At 45.6% G+C, this 10225-nt stretch overlaps 1 pseudogene; it reads left to right on the top strand.

The window, feature by feature from the left end:
• Positions 1-343: 343 nt before the first annotated feature.
• Positions 344-1447, top strand: LOC100431699 (heterogeneous nuclear ribonucleoproteins C1/C2-like; annotated as a pseudogene).
• Positions 1448-10225: the final 8778 nt, after the last annotated feature.

The following is a 10225-nucleotide window of genomic DNA, read 5'->3' on the forward strand; positions in this document are numbered from 1 at the left end:
GGAGACAGAGAGAAGCAGCCTCAATCCTGTAGACTTATGAGGCCACAGGAACTATTTCCATAATATCATTGCATCCTGGGACCTGATAGCCCAGCCAGGATGCTGTCATCTACTTGGAAGCCATGGAGATGTGGCCAGAGAACTTGGGTCAAGTCCAGCTCAGGGGTGGTTGTGTTTATCTGGAGTGACAAGATGTTACACAGGTGAGGAAAAAAACCTACTATTGATTTTTTTGTGAAGAGAGAAGACTGAGTGGTTGTGGCCATATTAGTGACCTCGAGCAGCAGTTGGCTTCTCCATGTAGAACCCGGGAGTAGGAGACTCAGAATCGAATCTCTTCTCCCTCCCCCCTCCTGTTTTCAGCTTTGTGAGAAATCTTATCAACAAACGCAATGGCCAGCAACGTTACCAACAAGACAGATCCTCGCTCCATGAACTCCCGTGTGTTCATTGGGAATCTCAACACTCTTGTGGTCAAGAAATCTGATGTGGAGGCAATCTTTTCAAAGTATGGCAAAACTGTGGGCTGTGCTGTTCATAAGGGCTTTGCCTTTATTCACTATTTTAATGAGAGAAATGCCCGGGCTGCTGGAGCAGGAGAGGATGGCAGAATGATTGCTGGCCAGGTTTTAGATATTAACCTGGCTGCAGAGCCAAAAGTGAACTGAGGAAAAGCAGGCGTGAAACGATCTGCAGCAGGGATGTATAGCTCCTCTTTTCACTTGGACTATGACTATCAAGGTGATTATGATGATACGATGTACAGTTACTCAGCACGCGTGCCTCCTCCTCTTCCTATTGCTTGGGCTGTAGTGCTCTCAAAATGTCAGCGTGTATCAGGAAACAACTCACGAAGGGGCAAAAGTGGCCTCAATTCTAAGAGTGGACAGCAGGGATCTTCCAAGTCTGGAAAGTTGAAAGGAGATGACCTTCAGGCCATTATGAAGGAGTTGTCCCAGATAAAACAAAAAGTGGATTCTCTCCTGGAAAACCTGGAAAAAATTGAAAAGGAACAGAGCAAACAAGCAGTAGAGATGAGGAATGGTAAGTCAGAAGAGGAGCAGAGCAGCAGCTCTGTGAAGAAAGATGAGACTAATGTGAAGATGGAGTCTGAGGGGGTGCAGATGACTATGCTGAGAAGGGGGACCTACTGGATGATGATGATAATGAGGATGGGGGATGACCAGCTGGAGTTGATCAAGGATGATGAAAAAGAGGCTGAGGAAGGAGAGGATGACAGAGACAGCACCAATGGCATGGATGACTCTTAAGCACATAGTGGGGTTTAGAAATCTTATTCCATTATTTCTTTACCTAGGCACTTGTCTAAGATCAAATTTTTCACCAGATCCTCTCACCTAGTATCTTTGGCACATGCTCACTGTCCTTCCCATCCTTGTCCTTCCCATGTTTATTAATTCATATTGCCCTGCGCCTAGTCCCATTTTCACTTCCTTTGGCACTACTAGTAGTTTTGTTAAGTCTTACCTTGTAATTTTTACTTTTAATTTTGATACCTCTTTATGACTTAATAAAAAGGATGTATGGTTTTATCAACTGTCTTGAAAATAGTCTCTTGTTATGCAGGGAGGACAGTTATTTTCATTCATACATAAGTTCAGTAGTTGCTTCCCTGACTGCAAAGACAATCTTATTTAGTTGAGTAGCTCCTGAAAGCAGCTTTGATTAGAAGTTACACCCCCACATTAGTGTGCTGTGTGGGGAAGTTCAACACAAACGTAACAATCTATTTTTGTGAATGAGAGTTGGCATGTCAAATGCATCCTCTAGAAAAATAATGAGTGTTATAGTCTTAAGATTTGTTTTCTAAAGTTGATACTGTGTGTTATTTTTGTGAACAGCTTGATGTTGGGGAACTTTTTTTCCTCAGAATAAACAGGTCCTTATTAAACCAGGAATTTGGAGGGAAAAAACCCCTGTTTTTTAAATTTTTGTATTTTATTATTGTTTACTTCAAACTCTTTGTTTTACAGAGTCCTCCATAAAACCCCCAGAATGTACTAGATATATTTTTCTTGAAGTCATAATCATTATGTATACCAACATAACACTACTCAAATTCCATTTCATTGAGATGCATGTTGCATTGAGGAGTCAAATAACTTGACAGAGAGTGGAGATTGTTTTTCAAAATTGCTTTTACGTCCTAATGAAAGTTTGGGAAGTATATCCTCTCTGCGTTTTCATCAGTGCTTTGTGGTCCAGCTGGCACCCTTTTTGAAGTTTTTGTTGTGTGCTAAATTGTTTTGTCCTTAAATAGGAGAGGCTCAAAAACATTAAGATTTCAGGAAAATTGCAACAGCTGGAAAATGGAACCCCTGCTTTCTTCTCTTTTGTCCTTTTAATTACTATTTATAGCCCCAGTTACCTTCTGAATTCTGAAGTGTTACCTCAATGTTACTGAAAACAAGAAAACTCTTATTTCCTGATATTCCATAGTCTGCCTTCCCAGGTGATTAAGAACATAGAGAATGTTACACATTTATTTTACCCTAAATAATCTTTTACTCATATTAGCCAATCTTTGTGTTTTCTCTCAACTTTATTAATTGCAGTGATTGCATTTTTAGCATCCAGTCTTCTTAAGATGAATATATTAAATAGCTACCAGTGTTGTGATACCTCATCCTTGAAAGACCTAGTTCATTTGTGTTTTATACTTCAGTTTTTCCAGCACAGCAGAAAATGGCATTTATAATTTTTGTGCACACAAATCTTGGATTCCCCTATAAAGTTTCTATTGTTTCATAGCATGCAGCACTGGTATTTTTTCATCCTACCGCATTACAGGCAAAACTCATGTCTTATTTATAAGGATTGTATAGATCATTTTATATAACAGGTGACAAAAGCAGAATAGAAAGAAGAGGCTGAACTATGGACTACCCTTGGAGCCCAGATACATGATATAAAGGCACTTTCTTTTGTATGTTAATTGGTTAATAATACTACCTACTTGATGTTTTCTGATCTGATGTGATCTCATGTTACACAAACTTTTAGTAAGTAACCCGTGACTAGAAAATAAACTGGATACTTAGGAAAAACAAAAAACCGACAAACAAAAAACCCTACTATTTATTCAGCGCCTCCTATGTGCTGTCCCTGCATTATCCATAATCCCCATGGCATCTTGCGATACTATTACTATTATTCCCTTTGTATTGATGATGGAACAGAAGATTGGAGAGTGACATCTTACACAGCATCTCAAAGCTGGCAGTGGTCCAACCTTTCAAATCCAGGTCTGTGTACTATGATCCCATACTTTTCTCATCAAGGGGACTAAGGGGCTCCTGTAACAAGGCTAACTCTAGTGTTCTCTTCCTGGGGAGAGCTCAGTCACAGACTTTGGTCACTACTGCTACTGGGAAGATAGGAATTAAGCACAATGCTCTGTTTGGATCTAGTCATTGAATTATACTCAACTATTGGATTCCCACAGAGTGTCTGTGCAGATGGAACAGGGCCTTCCTCCCCGACCCTGTGCATGTACAGGAGGAGAGGCCTGACAAGGGGAACCAGGCTGGAGCACCAGTAGCTGTAAAGACCACCTGGGGACTCTGCATAAGACTCAGCACCTGCTGCCTCTGGGGCCGGGGGTTATGGTCTTCTTCTTCCCTAAAGGCTGCCACACTTACTTGGCTCACTCCTTTCTCTTTCTCCCTGGGGGAAGGGAGGGTCTGATAAAATTGATGAGATTGAAAAAAGAGCCTGAAGTTGGACCCATCAGCCCCTCCCAAGTGCTTTCCCCTTTGGCCCTCATGCATGTGAGCACAAGTTTTCCTCCTGTCCTCTCCCTCTCTGATGCTGTGCCCCGTTAGGGACAAGCCTGTAGTTCTGGGTGGGTAAACCCAATTCAGGGAAATGTATTGGGGAACCCGATTGCAGCTGCAGATCCAAGGTGCCTTTGCCAGTTTAGCTTTACCTGCTATGAAGCAGACTCTTTGGTGACTGCTTTGTCATATTGCTTGAAGCCCAATGGGGAAAGAAGATGGATTGATTTCCATCTCAGTGGTTGCCCTGAAATGCCAATGTGGGGAATATGGGTGAGGAGAGAAGTAACCAGAGGGGGCATACCGGCATGCCTTCACCATGTAGTTGTTTCTGCTGTCCCAGAAACAACTGAGATGTTTTTTCTCAACTGGATGGACATTCCTGAGATACTTTGCTACTTGCTCCCCTGCTCTTCAAGCCCTCAATGTTTATAGATCCCAGTGCACCTGGCACACCTGGATTGAGGCCCCAACCTACCTCTCTAGGCTCCTCTCCCCATGCTCTGACCTGCCTGGTCTGCTCTAGCACAACACCCTGAATGTCCCACTCAATTTCAACATCTGTGGCACCCTTCTGCTGGCAATGCTGAGGGTTAAATTGGAGAACCTGGCAAGAGCCTTACAGGCCGTGATGCTCAACTCTCCATCCAGAGAAGGGGCTATCTGGACTTGGCTTTCTTGTCTTGCTTCTTGGAGCAACCACTCCTGGGACTTGGTATTTCTGGTTCTTCTAAAACATTTCTTTAGATTAGAAATGTGCCTCCTTGCTACTTATGTCTGGTGCAGGTGCTGTCTGTGCCACCTCCACATATTCCAGGCAGCCCTCCCCAGGCACTTGGTCCCTCTCTGGTCCCCTGTGCCATAGTAATTAGATGGTGTTTCATCATCTAGTGACATGAAACAAGCGTTGCTAACTTTTTCCTTCCCTCTCTCGACACCTGCCTTATCTTCTCAAGCAGTTCGCAACCCCTTGAGGCTGGGGCTTTGCTCCAGCCATCTCTTTACTTCTCCCACTTAGCACAGAGGAGGTTTCAAGAAAGCCTACACAATTGTCTGGGCCCAACATCTTGTCCATCTCCCAACATTTCAGCATGGAACTGAAGGGGTGGGTTGTGTAAATGGCCCCATTTGCTCATTGCCCACTGAGTATCCATGGGTCAACCTGGACTTTAAGTTGCTCACCACCTAAAGGAGGAAACTGACATGCAAGCAGAAAATCAAAATACAGTGCAACCTCGCGAGAAAGGAGGCCTATAGACAATGCTGCAGGAACATAGGAACAAACAATCAGCAGACCAGTGCTAGGGTGAGCTGGACCCAGAAAAGCTGAGCCTGGAAGGAGGGGCAGGAGTAGCTCATCAACATGGCATACGAACCAGTAGCAGCAGGGAGCAGGCTGGAGAACTCAGGCTTCCCATTCACCAAGTGCCTCAAAGGTGGCCTTTTATCTCCAATTGTTAGACAGCCACAGAGATACATGGACAGTTTTGAAAGAAGGTCATCATTATATGACTACAAACTACTGTTCCATACTTAGGGTGACCAGCTTGGCCTCATTCACCCAGAACTTTTCTGATTTTAGAACCAAAGTCCCTTCAATCCCAAGTAGATCAGGGTGGATGGTCACTTAGACCTAAGTCTGGAATGGTAGTATGAATTATTATATGCTATAAATCCTTTAATTATCTTCAGACCAGCACAATTAAATTGTATCATAATATTTTTGTGCCAATGGCATTAGGGGTTAGTTGCAAACATTTAAAATTTTTTGCCCCCCCTGCCTTTTTTTTTTTTTTGAGACAGAATCTCTCTCTGTCACCCAGGCTGGAGTGCAGTAGCATGATCTCAGCTCATTGCAACCTCCACCTCCCAGGTTCAAGTGACTCTTGTGCCTCAGCCTCCCAGGTAGCTGGGACTATAGTTGTGCACCATCAGGCCTGGCTAATTTTTGTATTTTTAGTAGAGACAGGGTTTCACCATGTTGGTCAGGCTGGTCTTGAACTCCTGGCTTCAAGTGATCCACCCTCCTTGGCCTCCCAAAGTGCTGGGATTACAGGCATGAGCCACTGTGCCTGGCCCCTGCTATCATTTTTGACAACTTGTATGAGGATTTCTTTATATTTTAAAAGTACTGAATGCTTCAGTCTTTGAGAGGCTCTGGCTGTGGGCAGAGGATGAGGTGAGAGATGGCAGGGTGTATCTGGGGGCCTGCAAATAGTAGGAATAGCGAGGCCCAGGGGACATGCCTTTGTGCAGGAAGGGTTGTGGAAGGAAGGCTGAAGGGGTGGGCAGTGGTCACAGGGCCCCATGGACCAGGCCAATGATCCATCTCATAGCCTTAGGGAGCCAAAAAAGATGTCATGCAGAAAAATGTCATGGTGGGAGCAGAAATTCCATGCGGATGCAGTTTTGGAGAACTGATTAGGGTAGTGGATGTAGAGGCCAAGATCAGAGGCGGGGAACCGTTATGGGGGCTGCTGTATCATGCAGGTACAGTTCTATAGATATGGAGAGAAGAGCAACTTTAGTAGGTGAAAATAGACAGGATTCTGTGATTGGTTCATTGGTTGAGGAGGTGACTCACTTGGGCTCTGGGTGGTGAGGCATTGTCAACCACCAAGACAGGAATTTAATCAGGAAAACAGCTTCAGAGGGAGATGCTGCAATTGATTTTGGATGTGTTGTTTGGGCCCTGGGACCACCGTAGATTTAAACGTCTGGAACTTAGGAGAGAAACATGGGCTGGAGATAAATATTTGGGTGTCATCCACCTTCCAAGTCCAAGGCAATTGAAATGGACAAGCGACAAATGGAGGATAGGAATGAAAATGTTAAGAGGCTTCAGCCCAAGGAGTGAGGGGAGGGTTGATGGTTGAACTGGCCTGACTAGTTTAGTGGCTTTTGCTAGTGTCTTCAAGGTACATGTGCAATGTCCAATCCTCATGAACCATCCGGAAACTCTGTCCTTTCTTGCATGACCTAGATAATATGACATTAATAATACCCATTGACTTCTCAGGATTGTGAATGCACAGGGCTCATTATGCAAATAACCTGTTCTGTGGCACAGACAGGGCAGGCAGATCATTCCCACATTCCTGTCCTCTCCCAGTATTCTGGAATTGTCTGCAGCTGCCAACACATAGCCCTTGTCTTCCTGCAGGTATGTGAAAGCTTGTATGTGAGCATCTCTTTAAAACAATGATCTTAATGATCAGAATTGTCTTAAAGCCATTCTGGGTGTGAGGATGTTCAATCAAGGTCAATTTCTATATCCAGATAGAAAAAGCTGGTAAGAAGAGCAGTATCACTGGGACTCAGGAGACTTAGGACCAAGCTCCCCTTGGATTCCTGTAAAATGAGGGTGTTGAGCTAGCTGAGCCATCAAGACGCAGTTCAGACATGCTGAGTATGTGATTCTAGTCAACAAAAACAGATCATGGCTAGCCAGTGCATGAAGCACAAATATTAAAATGTATTTCAAATCAGGGAGTTAAAATGGTAATTTTACCATCTTATTTATTCACTCAATAAATAAGTATGGAATACTCACTAAAGATCAGACATGCTGCTGGCTATGGGTAGAGCACTGGGGAGCAAACCCTGGCCCCTCTTAAAGAGTCCAGTGGGAGGAACCCACTGAAGCAGCAGCTACAGGTGTGAAAGAGGCCGAGGGAGAGGGAGGCCGGCGAGGAGGCTGCTGCAGTAGTCCTGGCTCCCTAAGCTTGCTCACAACCTTCCTGCAGGCTGGGCCTAGCCCGTCTCTACTTCCATAAGAAAATCTATAATCCCAGCTATTTGGGAGGCCGAGGCAGGCAGATCACTTGAGGTCAGGAGTTTGAGACCAGCCTGGCCAACAGGGTGAAACCCCGTCTCTACTAAAAATACAAAAGGTAGCTGGGCATGGTGGCGGGCACCTGTAATACCAGCTACTTGGGAGGCTGAGGCAGGAGAATCACTTGGACCCAGGAAGTGGAGGCTGCAGTGAGCTGAGATCGTGCCGCTGCACTCCAGCCTGGGCGAAATAGCAAGACTCCGTCTCAGGAAAAAAAAAAAAAAAAAGGAAATCTACACCCGCCCGCTCTGTAAGGAGGACTCCACCCTGGGATGGAATGCGGACTGCCGCTCATCATTCCAGACCGCCGAGTGTCAGTGCACATTGACTCCTCATCTTGTGACTGAACTATTTTTAACTGACTGTCGCCATGGCAGCGTGAGAACCACTGGGAAGGATGTGGCCTTTCTGACAGCATTCAAGATGCTGGCTGCCCTCTTATCTCACTTAATCCCCTGTGCACCAGGGCCAAAATAATCTGTATTAAATCCCCACCTTCTATTGACAGAGACGGAGTTAGGACTTCTCTATGTGCTTTCTCATCTGCAAAGTAGGAAAGTAGGGCTTTTAATTAAAACACACACACACACACACACACACACACACAGAAAACACAAAAACAACTCCTTTTGTGAGTCTGCTGTGGGGGTCCAAACTAGATTATTAAGGAACAGGAAAGTATTCTGCATGTCCCAACATTAGTTTCTGTTATCAATGTCTTAGTTCACATGGCAACATCAATCCCACAGCCCACCTGTGCCCTTCTCCACCTCCAGTTTGTTTCCTATTAGCATTCCTCGGATGACTACAAAGTCTGAAGACATAGACAATATCATTTACTTTTTTACAGATTGCTGATGTTCTTGATGGTATTACCCACATGTGCCCATGTTTCCAGGAACCCCCAAGCACTAGCACTGGCTGCCCCTAGGAGGTGGGTGCTGACACATGCACAGGAGCTCTCTCAGATTTCTTACCACGTGGCTGTTATGTCCTGCATCCCTGCCTTGCCTTTACATCCTTTAAGGTAGGGACTGTGTGTCTTTTCACCTTTGTACCCCAGCATCTGGTACCAGGTCCTGAGGATAGATATACACTTGGTTAATATTTGTTGAATGAAGGAGGAATGAATACAAGCCCAATGGAGAGTGTAAGCCAATGAGACTATCTCAGAGGGTTGGAAAGAGTGAGGCTTCATGAGTGAGGATGGTCTTGAGTCAAGGCATGGGTGGCTGGAGAAAGAAGTAATGCTTCTAGAGCACCTCCTATTTAATCCTCACATTCATTGTCCCTGCTTCATGGAAGGGGATGCTGAGGCACAGAGTGGATGAGTGAGGGGCCCTACATCAGCTGGTTGGTGAGCGGCTGCGATGACATGCACATGCCTTGAGGGCTGGCTCGGAAGCATTGGTTCTTTCCTCTCTGCTAGGCCCTCTGGGAAGAGGAACAGATTCTGGGGTGTGTTTCCATTGAAGAAGTGGCCTGGTGAATATAGCCTTGAGGGCAGGAACCCTCCCTGCTCACAGTACCACAAGTTGGCCTGGAAACCCCTGGCATGGGTGCAAAATCGTGGGTGTGCATGCAGGGATTTGAATCTTCCAAGGGGAGAGATGTATCACATTACAATGTCTGCCAGATTCTTTAAAGAATCCTTGGGCCTAGGGATGCTCCCTCACTGTGTGGGCAGGACCTCATGGGAAACCTACTAGAGGCCAGAGCAGAACAAGGGATAGAAAGGAGCGATGTGAACATGCCCCGGCTCTTGCGTCCATCCACACAGACACCCTGTGTGCAGGACATCCCTGCCCTGTGCCTCCAGTTTTTGCTTTTCCCATCTCCCTCACCCTTCACACTGAACTTTCTTTCCTTCAGACCTGGAACTCAACCCACCTCCTTTGGGTCATGGTCCCCATCCTGTGGTACGCGTGTCTGTGTGGACTGGCTTATTCTACCCTCAGAAGACAAGCAAAATTTTCTTGTTTTCAATTTTTTTTTGGTTGGAATTATTCTCTTAGATGCTTTCATTAAGAAAAAAAGTATTTGAGCAGCAGCAGAAGCTTACAGAATTCAGTAGCTGTAAGTAGCTCATACCAAACTTCACAGCTTAAAAAAATAATGGCTGCTGAGATGATAGATGGGAAATGAAGGAAGCACTGCCTGGACATGGCCTCTCTCCCACGGTGGTACAAAGAGAATGCAGCAGACAGAGGGGGAAGTACGGCAGGGTGTCTGCCACCAGGGAGAAATTGCACCTGTCTTAGTAGGTAGTGATGTCTTACTGAGGAAAAGCTGCTGCCAAGTGGAGGGAATGGGGTCTTCTGAGATGGAGTTAGTGGAATGGCTGCTTGCATGGGTGTCATGGAGAACCTGTTCACCTGGAAGCCTGACCATGGGGCCTGAGCCTTGCAGAGGGGCCTGGGGAGGCCTTTGACCTGGTCTTGGTTCTTCAGAGAGCCAGGAAAGCGCACCTTCAACCAAGGGAAGGAGCAGGTTCAGAGGGAATGCAGCTTGATGATTTCTTCCTGGGGAGGCCATGGGGACCAGTCTTACTGGAGAGGCTAAAATCCTGTGTGATGGTCCCCTCAGACCAGAG

This window comes from Pongo abelii, chromosome 16 (assembly GCF_028885655.2).
Source record: "Pongo abelii isolate AG06213 chromosome 16, NHGRI_mPonAbe1-v2.0_pri, whole genome shotgun sequence".
Taxonomy (NCBI): domain Eukaryota; kingdom Metazoa; phylum Chordata; class Mammalia; order Primates; family Hominidae; genus Pongo; species Pongo abelii.